The sequence below is a fragment of the Phodopus roborovskii genome, unplaced genomic scaffold (genome assembly GCF_943737965.1).
Source record: "Phodopus roborovskii unplaced genomic scaffold, PHOROB, whole genome shotgun sequence".
NCBI classification, from domain to species: domain Eukaryota; kingdom Metazoa; phylum Chordata; class Mammalia; order Rodentia; family Cricetidae; genus Phodopus; species Phodopus roborovskii.
Window position 1 is genome coordinate 38134972 of NW_026126409.1, and position 15960 is coordinate 38150931.

The following is a 15960-nucleotide window of genomic DNA, read 5'->3' on the forward strand; positions in this document are numbered from 1 at the left end:
ATGTTCAGAATGAGATGTGTAAAGCATACCATTTAAAGGAGTATATCTTGATTCATTCATTTTAAACTAATTCTGAACTTAAATGGCTCAGCATTTATAACTCTGTGTCTGGCTCAAGCCCCACATAATTTGGGTTTATTTTTAATCAAATTCTGTGTATTTTATGAAAATAATATGTGTGTTTATAGAGCAAGGACATTCAAGTTCCACTTATATGCTATATTTTTAGGATAACATCTGCTAATAAAAATGAAATTATAAAGAACTTCATATTTTATAAGGATTTAATGATAACTGCAAATATTTTCTTGCAAATAAAGCCAGTTCTTCATGTAGAAAGCTCCTATTACCTCAACAGCTATTGAGTGCCTGAAATTAATGCAGAAGTTAACTTTACTCATTCATCCAGTCAGTGTTCCTCATGATAATGTTACTGGTTATGTCCTCTTCCTCCTCCTCCTCCTCCTCCTCTTCCTCCTCCTCTTCCTTTTCCTCCTCCTCTTCCTTCTTCCCCTCCTCTTCCCCTTCCTCCTCTTCCTCCTCCTCCCTCCCCTTCCTCTTCCTCCTCCTCTCCCCTTCCTCCTTCTTCCTTCTTCCCTCCTCCGCCTCTTCCTCCTCCTCCTCTTCCTCCTCCTTCTCCTTCCCTCCTCCTCTTTCTGATGAAATGAATGTCTTGCTTGTGTTATATCACAGAATGCAGTGTATTTTGTTAAGAGGAAATTCAAAGATGTTATCTTTTTTGGAAAGACATGTTTTGTAAGAATAAATTATTCTTTCGATTGCCATATTTAGATTCTAAATTTTAGAGTACCCTTTTTAGAATGCAAAACTCATGGTGAGAAATAAATGAAAATTGTTATTGTAACTCTTTTCATGAGACTGCTGCCCTATCTTAACAGGCCTCCATCTATCAGTCCACTATTGACAGAAGCCTGGAAAGACCCAGTAGGTAAGGATCTCATGACATTACCCTAACAAAATACTCTATGCCAGTAGTTGCTTCCCAACAAAAAAACTAAGTTGTGGGCTAGATAAAGGGCTCTTTCTTAGTGAAATACTGATGAAGATCATTATCTCGTGTTCTTATTTTAAGTACCAGACCTCATGCTTGATTTATATGTTTGCATATCATTTTATATGATCACATCCAAGAGTTATTAAAACTCCACAATGTAATCCTTCACAAGGGTCGGTTCTGCCCACTGCTGCCTTTGCCTCTTGTCTTCCAGTGAGGGTTGAAAATAACTAATTCTCAATGTTGCTTTAGAAACCCTTTATAAATTAGAAACTACTGCTATGTACTTAAACTTTGATCACACAAATTGTTTTCACTACATTTTGAGGCATCCCACATCCATAAACATATTCAACCCATTGACTACACCATGTGTTAAAAACTAGTCACCAACTTATCTTTGAAGACACTAATGTTTAAGCTCAGTAGCAGACTGAAACAAGTTAACTTGTCACCACTAGTCATAACTGTCCCCAGAGTCAACCAATGTGAGCTCTGATCATACCTTTTAAATATCATACTTAATTGAAACAATCACCAAAATTCAGATGTAGTTCAATAGAAATTAATATTGCACAGTGTCATCATAGTTGTTACATAATGAAAGTGACTTGGAGGACAGTATGTAGCATGTATCCAATTGTTTGATTTTTTAAAATGGTACCCTACTCAAATATATGATCAAAAAAATCTCCCTTTCTTTATAAACCACCATCATATTCTACAATTGTATAAAGGAAATTTTTGACAGTTTATTTGCTGACTAGATTTTTAATCACTCATGATTTAAATATTGGAATTCTGGTTTAAGGTTCTTCTGAACACATTAGGAAAGCCAAAGATAATCCTTTAGGTAGAAGAGACATTTTGCTAGATGGCTTTTTTTCACATGGTCCTTCTATTTTAACACTTCTTTCTAGATAGAATTATGTTGCCAGAATTCTTTATACACAAAACAAAATATATATGAAACAAATAGGAATCATAACACTTAGTTGCCAAGAACAATAAGTTCACTGCAGGGAAATTTTTGCTTTAAAGGGTGATTATAAACACAGAGAGGGAGAAAGAGAGAGAGACAGAGAGAGAGACAGAGACAGAGACAGAGAAAGGAGAGAGAGAGGGGAAAAAGGGGAGAGAGAGAGAGTAGCAATCTACATATGAATGTTTAAAACAGTTTTTTTTCCAAAATTTCCAAGTCCTAGAGTCCATTAAGATGTTATTTCTTAGGTAAATAACATCTATATAATCAAATGTGATTCATCAATAAGAAATAAGCTATAAAGTCACAAAAAAGACATGGGAAAAAGGTGGAGACATAGTACACTTGAGAGAATGTTTATCAAGGATGCATGAAACCTGCTTCAGTCCCCAATGCCGCATTAAAAACTAGGCATGGTGCTAGAGGCCTGTCACCTCAGCACTTGGTAGGTACAGACAGACAATCAGAAAGGCAAAGTCATCCTTGGCTACATAGTTAGTTTGAAGCCATCCTGGATTGCATGTTTAGATTATTGTATGTATTTTTTGCCTCAGTGCATGTATGTATACCAGGTGCATGTAGGTGTCTGTGAATGCAGGAAGGGGGCGTTAGATCCCATGGAACTGGAATTCCATATAGTTGTGACAAAATGTATAAATACTTGCCAAGTCATCTCTCCAGCCCCACAAAATCATGTCTTTTTTAAACTCATGGATAAAAAGGCACATTACAAATGGAAGAAACAAATCTGAAAAGATTACATATTGTCTGATCTCAACTGTGTAACATTTGGAGATGGTGGATCATAGAGACAAGATCAATGGTTTTTACAAAACACAAAGACAAAGAGAAAACTGAGGAAATAGTATTCAAGGAATCTTTAGTAGGAACAGAAGTATTCTACAAGGCATGTTCATGATGGATGCATTTACAAACCCCTAAAGTATGTCACAGATAGCATGAACCCTATATATAAAAGACAGATTTTGAGACATGGCATATGCAGATAGGGTCATTAGCTGTTACTCATGTCGATAGAAGATGTCAAGAGAAAGATGCTCAAAAAAAGAAGTGGGCATAGAAGAGTTCTCTGCTCAATTGTCTGTTGATCTCTGTGGAAGACATGTTCTAAGACTCGCCAAGGATACCAAAATTTACTGACTCAGAAGTGTCATAAAAATGGCACAATACTTACGTGGGCAGACAACGGTGGTACACACCTACAACCACAACACTGAGGAGGCAGAGGCAGGCTGATCTGTGAGTTCGAGGCCAGCTTAGCCTACAAAGTGAGTTCCAGGACAGCCAACACTACACAGAGAAACCCTGTCTCAAAAAAAAATTACATATAACCTACCTTCTATATACTCTGAAATATGTACAATGCCTCATGAAACACAAATGCTATTTTAAAAAAACTAAGTTGTTGGGACTAGATAAAGGGCTCTGTGTTTAAGAGCAGTTGCTGCCCCAGATTCAGTTCTCAGCTCCCACATGACAGCTCACAACCATCTGTAACTGTAGTTCCAGGAGATCCTATGCCCTCTTCTGTCCTCCATGCATACCAGGCACTAGGTATGATACATAGACATATATGCGGGCAAAACACTCATACATATAGATAAAAATGTATAAATGTTACATACATAAGTGGTTATTATAATGGATCACATAGGGAGTAAAAACACAAGTTTGTATGTGTTCACCAGCGATTCAGTTCTTAATAATTCCAGTCACAGTTGGTTGAACCTACAGATATGAAGAACCTATACAGTCCAGTCAGATATTCTGCAACTTGAAACTTTCCTTTAAAAATGAAGACAGCACCCCTCACCAGCAGGAAGTAGTTTGGAAAGAACGACGCCCAAATTCCCAAATATTGTGTATAAATGTTTGTTTTCATTTAATTGGACTTTGTTATATAAAATTAAATAAAAAAATAAAATGAATCCAATACATATTTTAAAGATGAGTCTAAAGAAAGAATTTGAATGTGAAGGAATGAATTTCTCTCCATGCAACTTTGTGGGTAGGTTAGGCATTACACCTTTATCTAATGTATCATCAGTTTTCTCGCACACTTGTTGACCTCTTCCAATCCCCATCAAAGTGACACTGATTCCCCCTGTCAGTTCTGCAAGCATGGCTGGTGACTTTAGGAAACGGAGGAAGAGTGAACCTGCAGTGGGCCCACCCAGAGGCTTGGGTGATCAGAGTATGAACAGGACCAGCCCGGGCGAGCAGACCTCCAAGGATCAAGTTCCACATTGACCCGAAGTCTTTCATTAGCTCTTCTCCTTCCTCTCCATCAAGAGCCCAAGGTGAGCCACAATAAATGAACAAAGCATGTTAATTCACAATTTAGCCCAGAGTATGTGGGGAGGGCCCATGATCTTGACTCTATGTTTGTTTTACTTATAGTGTCCTGAAGCAAATACCATTGCCCAGCAAAGCCATTGCTACCTAATCCAATTTAAACTGTCAAGCCATTTGAATGTCTTAAAGTACTCAAGCTTGTTACTATTTTCTCAAAATATATTGAATTGTGTTTTTTCTAAAAAAAAACTCAAAGTATTAAATAATTTATTGTCATTTTTATAGAAATGCATTTATAGGCTTTTACATAAGCAAATTTTCTAATGTTATTATAGATAAGTAATTAAATTTGTAGAATAAGAATTATTAATAGCAACAGAAAAAATATTGCTTAAAACATGCAATGGGGTACTTTAAATTCTGGATTAGAAAGTAATTTATTTAAGACATGCCTTTAGTCATTTGCTCCATTTTGTTCAACCTTTATTTGTATGGTAGAGTATCACATTCTACCATGCAACACAGTGGTCCACGATGGTTTACAGTAAATAAATACTGGCTTAAAGCCACAAATACAACATTTAGAAATGAGGGGCCTTGGTGAGATGACTCAGTGTGGAAAGGCCCTTGCCACCAAGTTGGTCAACTTGAGTGTAATCACCAGGACTCATATAGTAAAGAAAGAACATACACCCACAAGTTGTCTTTTGACCTCTACTTAAATGTACACATACACGAGAAAAAGAAGGAAGGAGGAAAAGAAGTGAAGGAAGAAAGGAAGTGAAGGATGGCCTTCTCTTCTTTGGAAATGCAGTAACCTAAACATTGAAGGGGCAGAGTTGCTTATTTGGGTCTCAGGTCCACTACTTGGGTCTTTTTATTTTTCTCTTGACCCATGATCTACTGAGTCAGTAGCATGTCAAATTTGGGGCCCCTAACCCCCTCAGTCTTTGAGAGTTAAGATAGAAGAGAATGGGTTTCAAAGCATGTAAAGAAAATTAGAACAGAAGTGTCCATGGAGTGGGACAGTGGAGTGCACCTAACAACTGTATGCCCTGACACTGTTGCCACACAGTGCTAAATGGAAGCAGTGGGTGGTGTGAAAAAGACAGACTGCTTATGATGACTGTTTATGGTCTCTGTGTAGGTGGATGGCTGCACCATCTAAGATCTAACTAGCTCTCAGAAAGTAATTTCCTCATTAACTAACATGCCTTCATCATATCATATCTAAGAAAGAAGTCAGTCATGAAATGCCATGGATTCATCATTCTGGGGTACAACCCAAAATGTAAAAGATCCTGATAAATTTAACTATTTTTTTTCTTACCATGAAGAGTTAAGTCAAGTTCCTTTCCCAAGTATTGCACATCAACTGAATGAATTGCCCAATTTTTGGAGAATCCAGGAGAGGATGTAATTCATAAATTATTAATAGAGATAGCTATGCTGTTAGCCTGATAGGTTAGAGTTATGGTTAGAGTTGTGGTTTGGGCATGTCTTGTTGCTCAAACAACCACCAAATTATGCAGTAAGAATATGTTAGCTACACCAAGTATATTTCGGGTGTGGTTTGGTTTACTGTAGTATCTGCAAAGTGCACTGAAAAAAACATTATCATGTTTTAGCATCAGGCATTCCCTCTTTAATTGAAGCTATGTGTGTGACGGTGCCTAGATTAAGCCACACTAACTGCCTTCTCTTTGCTGTACTAATACTGACATGCTCTCCCTCTCTTTGTGAACCTTTTAACTTCTCCAAATGTCTCTCTCCTGCCATGCTGCTCTGGGATTGAAAGGTGGGGATGATAGCAAAATGTGCCCAACCCTTTATAGTTACTCGGGCTCAATGGCACCCCCCTCTAGTGAGTTAGAATACTGTAGCGCCTATAGACAGCATTTGGATGTCCCCCGGGACTCTCAAAGGGCCATCACCTTCAAGAATGGATGGCAAATGGCCCGGCAAAATGCGGAGATCTGGAGCAGCACTGAAGAGACTGTGTCCCCAAAAATCAAATCACGTAGCTGTGATGACCTCCTGAATGATGATTGCGACAGCTTCCCAGACCCTAAAGCCAAGTCAGAAAGTATGGGTTCTCTGTTAGTGAAGAAGACTCCAAAGAGGGCTGCCCCATGATGTGGACTTCCCCCTACATCCAGGAAGTGTGTGGTAACAGCAGATCTAGAATCAAACACAGGTCAGCCCATAATGCCCCAGGCTCCTCAAAATGTACAAGAAAATGCATCGCATCAACCGCAAGGATTTGATGAATTCAGAGGTAATTTGCTCCGTGAAGTCCAGGATACTGCAGTATGAAAAGGAACAGCAGCACAGGGGTCTGCTCCACGGATGGAGCCAGTCTTCCACCGAGGAGGTGCCCAGGGACATGGTGCCCACCCGCATTTCAGAATTTGAAAAGCTGATACAGAAGTCCAAGTCCATGCCCAATCTAGGGGATGAGATGTTGTCTCCTGTAACCCTAGAACCCCAACAAAATGGTCTGTGTCCTAAGAGGCGGTTTTCTATTGAGTCTCGCTAGAGGAAGAAACTCAGGGTAGACAACCTTCTCAGGGTCAGCGAAGCTGCAAATCTAAAACCCTGGTGCCCATCCACATCGAAGTCACAAGCGATGAGCATCCCAGAACACACATAGAGTTTTCCGACAGTGACCAAGATGGAGTTGTGTCTGACCACAGCGACTATGTTCATGTAGAAGGGTCATCCTTTTGCAGTGAAAGTGATTTTGATCATTTTTCATTCACATCCCTCTGAAAGCTTCTATGGCCCCAGCCACCACCACCACCACCATCATCGGCACCTCATCAGTTCCTGCAAAGGCCGATGCCCAGCCTCTTACACTCGATTTACCACCATGTTAAAACATGAAAGAGCTAAACATGAAAACATTGACCAACCCAGAAGGCAAGAAATGGACCCCAGCCTATCTAAACTTGCATTTCTAGTCAGCCCTGTGCCTTTCCGGAGGAAAAAGAATGTGACTCCCAAAAACAGACTGAACAGGCCAAATGCAAAGCCTCTGTAGTTGAGGCTCTGGACTCTGCCCTCAAAGACATCTGTGACCAAATAAAGGCTGAAAAAGGAGGGGAAGCCTACCAGACAACAGTATATTGCATAGGCTTATCAGTGAACTGTTGCCAGAGATCCCTGAAAGGAATTCATCCCTTAATGCTCTGAGAAGGAGCCCCATGCACCAGCCTTTCCACCCACTGCCTCAAGATGGTGCTATTCATTGTCCACTCTACCAAAATGATTGTGGGAGGATGCCTCACAGTGCCTCCTTCCCAGATGTGGACACAGCCAACAGCAGCTACCATGCACAGGACTATGGTAGTGCACTGAGTCTCCAAGGTGGATGAACTTTCCTTTCTTTTCCCTGTGGTTCAGCCGCCATCTTCCCACTCATTCAATATTTTTTTTTTTCCATCCTACATCTCATCACTCTTGAGCCGTGAGACCACTTGACATCTTTATGTGTTACAAAGCAAACCTGAGTTGTGCAGACGTGTCTGACTCGGTCATTCTCATTTGCCTGTGTAGTATTTGACATTCATGTATTGATCGAAAGTAATCATCAATTTATAAGCATTTGCTCACTTCAAAATAAAAGAAAGCCCAATTTGTCACTTAATATTAAGGTTATAATGAGTAGGGCTTTGAGAAGGCAAATGATAGGTCCCTATGTCATTAGTGCCTATGTGTATTTGCACTGATGCTACACAGCATGCTTCACAGAAAGTAAATTAAAATGTTTTTTAAAAGCTGGTTCTAGAAATTTTCAGATTAAGATGTGTCAGAATCCAACTTTCTAACAAAATAGCCATTTCCTCAGTTATCTAATATCCTGAAATAATCACCATTCAAATTCAAAACAATATATCAAGACAAAACTATAATTCAATATCTGCATCCCTAAAATAATCTATTGATTCATTATGAATCAAAGTCAGTAGTTTCACAGCCTTTCCTTGATTTCTATATTAATGCTAGAACATTGTACCTATTCACTCAAAGAAATCTATCCACACTCAACACACACACACAGGGAAGGGGCTGAGAGAGAGAGAGAGAGAGAGAGAGAGAGAGAGAGAGAGAGAGAGAGAGTACTTTAGCTAGATGCATCATCTAATTGAAACCCCAATAAGTCAATAGATTATTTTAAGTGCTGTTTTACAATTGAGGAATTGATGGATAAAGAAGATAAAATTTCTCAAGATTACCCAGATTACAGTAATGGCAAAAGAATTCAAGACCATACTAAATAAAAATGTATACTATAAAATAAAATTTCTAAGATCACAGGAAACAAAACTGTTAATAACTACTGGATAATTTTACTTATTCACATATTAACATTTACCTTAACTTTGATAGAATAAGTAGGGCTAGAGAAACTGCTCAGTGGTTAGGAGCCCTTGTTCCTTCCTCTTCCAGATGATCCAGGTTCCAATTCCAGTGTGCACATGGCAACTCACAATAGTAAAAAGGATACAATGGGAAATGGAATAATAGCATAATAGTAAAATAATTTAATTGTTTTATAAATAGACTTATAAATTTTAAATTCAATAAATTATTTAGAATTTCTCATCACTTTCTATTTAGACTAAAAGGAAGTTTCATCCAATTTTCTAAACTATCTTCTTCAATTTTCTGATCCCCTATATAAGCATAGTACATTATCAAAACATACATTTGAAATGCTGAAAAAATATACTGTACAAAAATAAAATTTATCTTAACGATTTGTGCTATTTAACAGACTTAAATGTGTTAAAGTGAATAAATATTTTTTTAAGCTTAGACCTAGGTGCACAGATAAAATTCCATGATGCTACCAGAATATAGGCAAACTTTATTTACATTTCTACATACAAGTCACAACTATAAAAATTTTAAGAAACCGAGAGGGATATTTGCAGTCATAATTTTCAAATGTAATTATATATGCTTTGCTTTAATGTGAACAAGATCTCAATATATCACAAGCAATTTGGCAACTTCATCTGAGGCTTTTCTGGTTATCGTTTCATTTTCTGTAATAACTTACTTTCTGATTAGTTGAACATTCATGGCAAGGGAAAGCCATAAAGGATATAAAATCATAAGACCCACTAAGTATTTACAAACAGAAAGAAAACGGTACACACACACAGAGGGTGGGGGGACTATGGCCACAGTCCTGTAATGCTCACACTCTATCTTTCATTTCATCAATACTTCTTAAATTGTATTTGATATAACATTTTCTGCAAATGTGTAACTTTTAAATTCTTTATATATCATAATAATTTTATATTAAAAACCAAAAAAGGAATAGAAAGATTAAGCATGATAAATTTGGAGTATGAAAATCCCTACAACTGCGAATCATCTACACCAAGGATTGCAGTATAATTAATTGGTAATATAATAATAATATTTTCTATATCATTATAATGTTTCTGTTGTATATTTCTTCATTTTCAATGTGTATGTGTGTCTTATATCATACTTTATGGTTAGTTCACGAGTTTTACATCCATGTTCTCATTAGTGACATCTCTCCAAAATTTGGGGGTAAAGTAATTGCTTCCAGGGAAAAGTGGCTAACCAATCTCCTTTCAATGAAATTAAATCTCACACTGCTTTGCCTTATCCTTTCCAACAGACCACGAGTCACCTAGAAGTCATTCATCTACTTTGACTGACTTGGGAAGAAGTGTATCACGGAACGAAGAGGAACTCCAGAAAAAGAGGTACTTAGTTCAATAGTTTTAAAAAGACCTTCTGAGAAAGCACTCACCAGCCAAATGTGTACCTCAGACACAGAAAGAATTCAGACTGAAACCTAACAGCAACAAGAAGAGTCTAGAAGCAGTTCTGCTTATAGTCTGTGTCTAGGGCCTGAGTTCCAGTCACTCCCAATTTAGGATGCACTTTGGGCAATGAGGCTTTTCTGAGTCTTGGCCTGGTAGCCATAAACTAGTAGAGTTCTAATTAGCCTTCTTTGTGGAGGGAGGGACGTTTCTACACAGTACTTTGGCTGGAGAAAACTATCAAGTTCTTGTAGTGTTGGAAGTTCTTATATACCACTGCTGGTCCATCATCCTAAGGCAGGGCTGGACTACCTATTCCTAACTTCATTGAAAGCCATGAGGGCTTGGAGAAAATTAAAAACTGAACTGACTGACAGGTATCCGAGATACCCTGTGGGACCCCCTACAAAGTCATAAATTGTCTATTTCTTGAGGCTCATGAGAATCACAGGGGGAGGAGGGGAGAAAGGATTAATGGTTGGTGGGAAGGAAGAGCTGATATCATTAGCTACATGGTATGTTGTTTCTCAAGTAGATTTGTGGGCCCCCAGAGTTTGAGGGTAGGCATGGGCACCACTTCATAATGAAAAGATAAGCCAAAGGATTCTCTTGAACCTTCCATTCTTCTATTTTTGGCTACTTAACCTCTTAATAACTGGGCTCCTACTTCCTGGATAATCAGTATTAAGTTAAGAATTTAAATCCCTTTGTGTCTTTTGTTTCTTTTATTATGATTCAGACAGACTAGTGTCAACCCACAAAAGTTAGATCAGCTGGCCCTCCATAATTTTCTATTTGTAGTACTCAAAATGACATACCTAGGACAGAATCCTTGGTGGACATTTTATCCCATCCTATCCTATCCTAGTATTAATCTGCTTTAGTTCCAGAAGTGGAGACCAATGAAGAAATCAGCTACTGTATCCCCATGTAGCTCACTAGTTTAAAGGTAGCACTAACTGATACATTTGTAACTTGCACATATCACTTACATTACAGTGTTTTATTTTTCTTATATGAAATCTAAAATATTTAAATTAGTGCTTGAATGCTTACCTTCTTTCAGAAATTGCCTGCAAAAGCTGGTCTATGATTTCAAAGCTCAGACATCTAAGTAAGTGAAATACGAAAAATCACTACGTGTTTGAACTTCATTTTTTACTATTGTAGGGAGATATATATATGTGTGTGTGTGTGTGTGTGTGTGTGTGTGTGTGTGTGTGTGTGTGTTATGTGTGTATATCAGTGGGAAGACGCAACCCACGAGTCTATAATATAGTCTAGTCCTCTAGCTCCCTTGAAATTGCTAACTAGGATAGGATAACTTGTTTTCAAGTTCAGTTGTAAATCCCTGGGTCTTAAATCACATCAGTTACGTTAATGGAGCACAATGAAGTCTGAATAGGAAAATAATAAGGAATAAAGATTATTTTTTTTCCTGTCAAGAAATTATCCCTACCTAGTGAGGAGAGATTGACCTCATTTATCTGTCCAGCTGTGAGGACAGTCCATGGATGGGAGCCTGCACACAGATGATTCTGTAGTGACTGCTCAGTCTCACAGCACTCAAAGCTTAGAGATTCTAAGGAAAGCCTGCTCCTGTCCTGTGTACTGAGTGTTGATGTTTTCTTAGACCTGGCTTTCATCCTTTTAGCCCTTTTCTTTTGGGAACTTCTTCATTCAAAAGATGAGACAAGTCAATTGGGAAGACTAGTGCTGAGCCCATAATACATGTACATTGGAGGGGGATGTCCCCTTCAAAAGCATGACCCCACCACCAATCACCAGAAAGCCTCTCATATGGCTTCACCTCAAAGTATTTATCACAACTTCCAGTCGTGCTTAGCTTGGGATAAAGCTTGTATCAAAGGGCCTTTGTGAAGCATTCAAGACACGAACTAGAACACAACAGCATTTTGTTTCTTCTATACTCCAGTCCTAATTACTCTTCTTGGGTCATGATGTGGCATTTGGTAAGACGTTATGAGAAAATTATATCAAAGATATTCATTGTATTTATTCTTTGTGACAGGCCAACAAAATTTTTCCTAAATATGTACCACCAGAAGGACATCTGTCTAAGGCTCAAAGGGTGTTTCATGAAGTACATGAGGTTGAGAGGGGAAAGTGGAGGGTGTGAGATATGCTAGAATGGAAGGAGCAGGGGTTGATTTGATAGCCATTATATTTGTATACATTGTATACATGCATACATTCTCAAAAAATGTTTTTAAAAAATAAAATAAAAGTGAAAAAATACACAAGAGATCTCTACATGTGGTATTATGTATGTGCACACATACTGGCACACAAATAAATGTAAAATAAATGATAAAGTGGGCTTCAAAGAGAAGACGACATGCATCACAGGAAGACAATTGAATCACTGGCTTTAGTTTGCCCCTTATCCATGGACCCCAGCCTCCTCTGGGGTTCCCCCGATGGAGAGTCAGGGAATCTTGCCTTCCCATGTTGCTGTGGGGTGAAAGAACATGGCACCTTTCTGTCTGTGCCATCCCACCTTTCACTGAGAACTGAGCAGGTCTATCTAATGAACTCTAACTGTGTGAGCTTTTGGTGAAGTAGATTCACCAACCACCCACAGGGCCCAAAAAGAAAGTGGGTCTGCTCATCCTATAAATTAGTTTGGTCTTATTATAGCTTAATGGTCCTCCTCCTGTTCTTTCCCCCTGAAGATACAAAGAGAACACCCGCCACCTCCAGTGTGGTTCTATATTTGACCTAAAATTAGAGGATGGGCAACTTGTACAACTCTCAAGACTCACACACCCAAATACCTATGGAAACTGTAGACCAAGACGGCCTTAGTCCCTTTAAATGGCCAAAAAAGAGATATGACTGTTTTGATAGGAAATATGAACAACACACACACTAATATATCTATGTTGTAAATGAGTATGCATCTAGAGCTATTTTTATTATTTAATACATCAAAACTAATAAGTCTAAAAAACTAAAGCTAACTAATTCACATAGTCCCCAATTTTAGATGGGAGAGAGATGACATCTCATTTCCCATGGGTCCACAGTTGCCATTATTTTAAAATGCAATAAAAAATACAGCAAATTTATCAAAATGGGACTCTAGATCTGACATGAGAGGGACAGAGTTTTGAAAACTGAATAATGCAACTTTCCCTTTACTGGATATATTCCAGAACTCTAAATGCATATTAAGTAGAAAAGATTCATATTCATATTTTAAAAATCAGTTGCCTATATCTCCATACATATTCAAAAATATTAAGTTGATGTTTTGAAATGTTCCTGCTATTAGGTTATAGACATTATATATGACTATAAACTATCAAGATCATAGTAATCTATACTCCCTCAAATATGCTCATCGCAGGATGCAGCTATACAGGGTGGATCCATATACTTGCTCTTTCAAAATCATTCCCAAGATTACACAAGTGACTTCCAGAAATTTGTAAGAAAAGTCCTTACCTAACTGAACTTGGCAAATGTTTTCATGTGGGAGGTGTACTTCTGGAATGTCAATTATAGGATTAATTATTGTTCATCCAGAAAGAGTCCATTGGTCATGTCTCTTACAGGGAGCTATCATTTAAGAAAGGAGATACTGTCTACATCCTCAGGAAAATCGACCAGAACTGGTATGAGGGGGAGCACTACGGCAGAGTAGGCATCTTTCCAATCTCGTATGTGGAGGTACGTCCTTTTCCTTATCTCAGAAGGATGCTGTTCCACAGGTTATCACAAGTTAAGAACCAATAACTGTTCTCCATTATAGAAACTAACACCTCCAGAGAAAGCGCAGCCTCCAAGACCCTCACCACCCCAGTCCAGCCTGGAGAGATTGGCGAAGCCATAACAAATACAACTTCAATGCAGACACAAATGTGGAACTCTCCCTGCGAAACTAACCCAAGCAGTGTTCTTCAATTAGGGGTGTTTTACAGAGTGTACAATTCTGAACTCAATATAGAGACTAGAAGGCTTATTTTCTAGAACGTTTCTTTAACACCAGCTTGCTAACTTTGTTCTGGACCTCTTGTAGTTTTGAGTAAAAGTTAAATAAAGTTATCTGGGTATTGACCTGCCCACTGGTAAGAAACGCAACAGTGATTAGAAATGTCTACTATCACAAAGGCCCATGTTTTATTCAAATGGCCAGAATGGCATAGCCATTCACCAAGTAGAATGGATGCTGGTGTCCTGATAAGAGCAGGGGGATGTTAGCCCATGCCACAGCTGTGGAAATTCTAGATTACCATCTTTGCCTCATGCTTTATTTGCTCTTTGACACTTCTCAGACATGCAAATTAAAGAAGGAAAATGGTGTACCATTCTGCTTCATGCATTCCAGGGGGATGGCTTTTGTGACCCATTTCAAATACATCTTCTGATAAATGAGTCTACTGTCATTGATCTTGCATCTCTACACCATCTGCCCTTTGAAATAATCCTCCGCTAGTTTGAAAATAACGGTACTTTGTACCAGTATGAAACATGCGCAGCCTTATTCCCATTAACCAAGCATCCTTAGGACTCTAATGTTATGAATGGAAGGCTTATCATGCATCCATGCTACAATCTATGCTTTTCTAATAAACACTAAAACCTTACTTGCATTCTGATCACAAGAAACAGGAGGTATAAAACTTTCCCAAATAATGAACTACTGTTTATAAGAAAAATAATGACAACTGTACTTATTTCCTGTGTTCTACTTATAACACATTTCCCAATGCTCATTACAGGGCGACAGGGATTATTCTTCTGGTAAGAGTTGATCAAAACTGGTATGAAGGTAAAATCCCGGAAGCAACAGGCAAGGCATCTTCCCTGTCTCCTATGTAGAAGTCATCAAGAAGAACACAAGCAAAGTTGATGATTACCCTGACCCTCCTATACCCCACAGCTACTCTAGTGATAGAATTCACAGCCTAAGTTCCAATAAGGTAAGCAGCTGTTCTATCATGTTAATCCTGAACTTGGAATCTCAGGATTATAATGAGTGGGTGATTTGGGGGACCATCACACCATGGTATCATTGAAAAGAAACAAATTCATATATTATATTCATATATGTGAATTCCAGACCAGAAAATCTAAGTTAATTTTCCTCAAATACATGCTAGGAGTGCTCATTTTTGCTAATTCATTTCTCAAGTTTAGGTGCATAAAGAGAAAAAATGTTAGCATCACCAGCACTCTTGGATATATGTCTGTATTTTGGTGTAAATATATTATACATGCACACATAGATACATTTACCTCTCTAAATTGTGCATCACTATGTAATTGGTAGGTGTACAATAGTCTATGAAAGTCTTAAGGCATTTTCTACATAGCACAAGACATTCTTAACTTTGGGCTTATAACTTTGCATGAAAATATGATAGATTATTAGAAATAGTAAATTTTCTTCATTAGTTTTAGAGCTGTAAATTCCACTAACTTAATTAAGCTGGTAGCTGCAGAGCTATTTTTTCTAATTAAATTTAGAAAAGAATTTTCCCTCCTGGAATTGCTTTATTAAAGTTATCCTAGTTATCCTCCTACTTCCCTCATTCACAAAAATGTTTTTTCCTCACTCTTCTATTGAATTATAAAATATTTTAAGGGTGTAAATAGGGATTTCTTTTTCTTTACAGTTAGTTATTGTCAAATGCCTCCCAATATGTGAAATGATGTATTGGGCTGTGTAAAGTAGTAACTTAGTTGAGACCAAGGCAAGATTGTAAAAGAGACTATTAAACACTGTGAATGGGTGAAGCCAAAAGATCATTTTCAGCAATCATCCAGGGACCTAAACCACTCTGTAGTAAATGACCTGGGAA

The 15960-nt window shown here is 38.0% G+C and overlaps 1 pseudogene; it reads left to right on the forward strand.

Annotated features, from left to right (window-relative positions):
* Positions 1 to 13988, forward strand: part of LOC127220420 (sorbin and SH3 domain-containing protein 2-like) — a 159692-nt pseudogene extending 145704 nt beyond the window's left edge.
* The last annotated feature ends 1972 nt before the right edge of the window (positions 13989 to 15960 follow it).